The sequence below is a fragment of the Balaenoptera musculus genome, chromosome 1 (genome assembly GCF_009873245.2).
Source record: "Balaenoptera musculus isolate JJ_BM4_2016_0621 chromosome 1, mBalMus1.pri.v3, whole genome shotgun sequence".
Taxonomy (NCBI): Eukaryota; Metazoa; Chordata; class Mammalia; order Artiodactyla; family Balaenopteridae; genus Balaenoptera; species Balaenoptera musculus.
In genome coordinates, this window is record NC_045785.1 from 60,911,911 (window position 1) to 60,917,702 (window position 5,792).

Below are 5,792 nucleotides of genomic sequence, written 5' to 3' on the forward strand. Positions count from 1 at the left end.
CACATGGGAGAAACCTAGCCAAGGAACACACAACTGTTGCCACATGAAAAGGTACTTTGTTTTAAAAAGATTTTTTGTATGTAGACCATTTTTAAAATCTTTATTGAATTTGTTATAAGATTGCTTCTGTTTTATGTCTTTTTTTTTTTTTTTTGGCCACAAGGCGTGTGGGATCTTAGCTCCCCCAACAGGGATGGAACCTGCACCCCCCTGCCTTGGAAGGCAAAGTCTTAACCACTGGACCACCAGGGAAGTCCCCCAAAAGCTACTTTTATCAAACGTTGAGTCTAAGAACCTACAAATGCTTCTTTTAGCAAGTCTGAAAGCAACTGTCTATGCTTTTCCACTTAACTGTATTTAAAAATTCCACATAGTCCCATTATTTTTCTTCTGACCCAGTTACAGTACAATGACGGGGCAGGAAGAATGTCAGTTAAAATTACTCTGTAAGCAGTTCTCTGCTGTCCCTTAATCAGAGAGTTGCGGATGTGAGGGATCACACCATCGCCAGCTATGGTAGCCTTGGTAAGCGAGTCCAACCTCACGTCACCGCGGACCGCACGCTGCACGTGGCGCGGAGTGATCCGCGTAACTTTGAGATCGTCGGAAGCGCCCCCTGCTGGCTCCAGCTCCTGGAGAAGTGCGTCCAGGGCACTGCGGCAGTGGCAGCCGCTCCTCCATGTGGCTCGTGGTGCGAGTCTTCAAATGTCTGTGGATGCAGCCCACGGGAAACTGTAGCCCAGCTCTCTGTAAGCAGACGCTGCCTTAGCCGTGGCCTTCCCGCTGTCCTGCCCAGCTTCGTCTCCGCCGCTCTCGTCCTCGGTCCCAACGCCACCGCCCCGCCCCACACCCCGCCCTGCCGCCGCTGCACCGACCGCGGCCGCCACCGGGGCCCCTGGAAAGGGTGATTTAGATGTAAGAGTTGTACTCTTTAGCTCAGGGATTCTCTAATTCGGTGTGAGGTTTATTAATACGCAGAGCGTATTAAATATGCCAGTTCCAAGGCCTCCTTGTAGAGATGCTGGTAGGGTCTGGGGGAAAGCATTGCTGTTACACACTCCAGATGATTCTGAGGTGGGCAGTACGTGAGCCACACTCTTGACGAACACTGCTTAAGACAGAAGCAAAGGTGTTAGATTGGGCTTTGTTCACTCGGCCTCCCAGGAAGGAATGCAACAGCTCTCTCCAAGACCCTGTTTTTAAAAGGAAGTGGAACCCACCTCAGACCTTTGTTAAGGGATTTTGGTCTTATTCGTCTCCAGTTTTTATGCACCCCAGCCCTCCTCCTTCCTATCCTTAGTTTCTAAGGTATGCTTGGATTTTCTTGTCATTACTTTCTTGCCTTGACTTGTGTTGTTTTTTCTTTTCTAGTCATGATTTTTGTTGAATGCTGGCTACCCTAGAATACCACCCAAACAACTCATTGAGAAGACAAAGCCGCATTTATTCTTACCACAGTAAGGAGGAACACTGAATTGACAGTGTCTTAGCATCTTAGAGGGAGGAGGACAAAGTTGGGGTATTTCTGAGAGTCTTGGAGTCCTGTTTAAGCCTGGACTTCCAATGCAGGGGCTTGATTAGAATTGGGTAAGATTCATAGTCTAATAATTTAAAGTTTGTGGATTTTGAGGTGATGGGTCCAAAGTCTGGGGGTGTAAACTGTCATTTCTGTTTTTCATTGAAGAGTTTATGAATCTTTTGTAAAATTCTGGGAATGAACAAAAACGTTATTTTTATCTTCCTGGGCAAGAGTTTCCTGGAATAGTAAAGTTGTATTGATGAGGACAGTGGAATAATAAAGTCGTGTGAACATAGACAGTAAGCTGTGTGGGTGAAGATGGTTTCAGCTCTCACTATATTAAAATAAAAATAATTCGAATTCTACATTCATTTCTTTATTGGTTTAATTTTATTGGCACAATTTAAAGCATACATTTTTTTCCCAGAAAAGTCTCAAGTTTGTTATATTCCCTGGGTTCTTTCATGCTTGAGAATGTTTGTTGCTATTTAAATGCGAAAAACATGTTGGTGGAATGTAATGTTCTTAGGGCAAATTTTCTTTTTCTCAGAAATATAAAAAAAGTTTTCTAGTATTTTCCAATGTACACTTCCATATAGACATTAGAGAGAAATAATTTTTTAATAATAAGATTACATCTATTTTTATATTAAACATTTTAAATTTAAGTTGACATTAAATTCACGTAATTTTAAAGGAAGAAAAAGAAACGGGTGAAATGGAAAGAATTGCTAAATTTAAGTGACTGTTTATCCATGAAAAGAGATATTACTTTGTAAAGTATCCTTTTAAGGTTAACAACAAAAGGTTATGAAAAAAGTGAGTCTTTGGAGCCATTTTTTTCATGATGTATTTTTTTAATATTATCTATTATTTTGCTATTATGATAAATGAAAATAGTTTGTGCTTTTATGTTTACTCCCATCCTTTCTTTCTCCTGCTAATTTTTTAGGTAAGTAAGTTGTCATTTTCATGTTTTCAAGTTTATGACATTTCAGTGCTGTTCTGTAACCACAAGTCTTGCTATCACTTGTTTCACCACAGCTTCTCTATTTAAGAAAATCTTTATGTTGATTCATCTCTTGATTGGATTTCACTGTCAAGTAGATTTTTCTGTCCGAAAAAGGCTTATAGATATGTGTTCCTGAGATCTTGCATATGTGAAGATATTTATTACTTTTTTTTTTTTTTTTTTTAAATAAATTTATTTATTTATTTATTTTTGGCTTTGTTGTGTCTTCGTTTCTGTTCGAGGGTTTTCTCCAGTTCTGGCGAGCGGGGGCCACTCTTCATCGCGGTGCGCGGGCCTCTCACTATCGCGGCCTCTCTTGTTGCGGAGCACAGGCTCCAGACGCTCAGGCTCAGTAGTTGTGGCTCACGGGCTTAGTTGCTCCGCGGCATGTGGGATCTTCCCAGACCAGGGCTCGAACCCGTGTCCCCTGCCTTGGCAGGCAGATTCTCAACCACTGCGCCACCAGGGAAGCCCGATATTTATTACTTTTACGTTTGAAGTACAATTTGGTAGTGTATGAACTTCTTGGGTTACCTTCGTCAAGATTCTGTAGACACTGGGTTTCTTTCCTTCAGAAACTTGCTCTATTATTTTTTAGCACTGAATATTGCGGAGCTGTCTGAGGTTAGCTTGATTTTTTTTCCTTGTAGGTGACTTGTATTAGCCAGGGATCTCCAGAGAAACAACCAATAGGAGATATATATATATATATATATATCATGCTTATGGAGGCTGAGAGGTCCCAAGGTCTGCAGTTGGCAAACTGGCAACCCAAGAGAGCTGGTAGTGTAGTTTCAGTCTGAGTCCAAAAGCCTGAAAACCAGGGGAGCCAATTGGTGCAAGTTCTAGTCTGAGGGTGAAAGATTGATGTCCCAGCTCAATCAGTTAGGCAGGTAAGGTTCCCTTTTACTCAATTTTTTGTCTGTTCAAGTCTTCAGTTGATTAGATGAGGCCCAGCGACGTTAGAGAGGACAGTCTGCTTTACTCAGTCTACCAATTCAAATGTTAATCTCACCCAGAAATACTCTCACAGCCACACCCAGAATAATATTTGACCAAATGTCTGGGTACCTTGTAGCCCAGTCAGTATGACATATAAAATTAACTATCACATATGTTTTCTCCTTGAGTGACTGAAGTATTATTTCTTTGTCCTTGAAATTCAATAACTTAACTAGGTTATATATATATTTAAATTTATTTTTTATTGAAGTATAGTTGATTTACAATGTTGTGTTACTTTCTGGTGTACAACAAAATGACATATATGTGTATATATATGTATATATTCTTTTTCATATTCTTTTCCATTGTGGTTTGTTACAGGATATTGAATATAGTTCCCTGTGCTATACAGTAGGACCTTGTTGTTTATCCCTTCTCTATATAATAGTTTGCATCTGCTAATCCCAAACTCCCAGTCTATCCCTCCCCCAACCCCCTTCCCCCTTGGCAGCCACAAGTCTGTTCTTTATGTCTGTGAGTCTTTAATTAGGCTATCTTAACTATTCTATGTCCATTTTCACTTAAACAATTTCATTACTAGTCCTCAGAAGCTGTTACTACTTCTGCTTCCCCCATCCCCACATTATGATAGTCATCAAAAAGAAAAAATATATACGAAACTCTTTTCCCACCATGAAACAGATATTAATATCTGTTGAAATAAGAGATATGCAGAATGTGATCAGCATTTCATAATTCTGTCATCTATTTAACACATTGTGTCTGCTATGCATCTGCTAGATTCTTTTCAGGTTTTTCTGAATTCAGCAGTTAAAGTCCCTGCTCTCCACGATCCAGGGTTAGTTGGTCACATTTCCACATCATGACTATTAGGTATGTGTAGTATCCATCTGTCTTATTCATGGGTGCCATTTTCTTTTCATATACGAGAGAAACTTCCATGTTATTTCCCAGCCCCCTAATGGAGGAGTCAGGATGGAGATCAGTGGACATCCTTACAGCTACCACAGGCATGTGACATAGGCTTCAGCAATTATATGTACCAGTGTGAGACTTTGAAATGAAAGAGGCGGAGTAGCTTCAAAACAGCAACCATTTAAATATTTCTCATGATGGAGAGGGCAGAATGGGGATGGTTTGTTTCAGCTCCATGATGTCCCTCAGCTGCGATGCCTAGACTGGCTGGGGACTGGAAGATTGAGAAGGGCTTCTTCACTCACATCTCTGGCACTTGTGCTTCTTCATGTGGCCTGTGTTCCACATTGCATTGCATCCTTCAGGGCCACTCCACAGGTCCTCTCTCTCTAGTTACTTAACTTCTTACATACCAGCTTAGGGTCCAAAGAGCATAAAGCAGAAGCTGCCAGATCTTCTTAAAACCTAGGCTAAAGAGTCCTGGGTCATCGTTTGCTCTATATTCTAAGAGTCAAAATAGTTTTTCTTCGAATGAATTTAATTTGTAAATGGTTTGGAGTTTGAAAATGCAACTTAAAAGAATCATGAGGCCATGTGGTGATTCTCCTCCACTCTTGCTCAATTTTAGGTAATGAATAGAAGAGTAACATTATAGTAGTTTTCCAGAAAGTTTGTGCTTATTTTCCATTGTTGATGTTAGACTCTCTAAAATGTTCATAGTTTGGAAATTCTTACAGATGTAAGTGTAAATCTTTTTCTGAAACCAAGGTCATTTAAAAATCATTGTAAAAGGTACCTTAAGAAGAGGACAGTGTGGTGGTTAAGAGTGTAATTTTTGGAACTTGACTTGTTAAGTTCAAATCTAGCTCCATCTCTTACTGGCTGTGTGACCTGGAGCAAGTTACTTAGCCTCTCAGTGCCTCAAGTTCCTCAAATGCAAGATGGGGATCTTAAGAGTCTTTCTCTTATAGAGTTGTTGTGAAGGTTTAATGAATTTGTACATGTAAAGCCCTTATAATATATACCCTATACTAAACGCTAAATTTTATTTATTATTATCATCATCATCATCATTATTGTTATTATATGTAAAACAATCCAACAGAATGCAGCAAAAGAGAAAAAATGAAAACAAAAAAGAAAATGTTAGAAATATGACCAGTGTGATAGTACATATGAAGATTCAATAAATGTGTATTGATTAATCTTCACTACTGAGGACATAATTAGATTGGATAAACATTACAAAATCCATTTATTAATATATAATGTATCCAAGAGCCAAATCCGAAACAAAATCACATAGAAAGATAGAAAATAAAGGGATAATTAAAATATATATCAGGAAAATTATAATTTAAAAAAGTTGGCAAAGCAAAA

At 39.3% G+C, this 5,792-nt stretch overlaps 1 pseudogene; it reads right to left on the bottom strand.

Annotated features, from left to right (window-relative positions):
* Window positions 1-347: 347 nt before the first annotated feature.
* On the bottom strand, window positions 348-4,742 carry LOC118898681 (annotated as a pseudogene).
* Window positions 4,743-5,792: the final 1,050 nt, after the last annotated feature.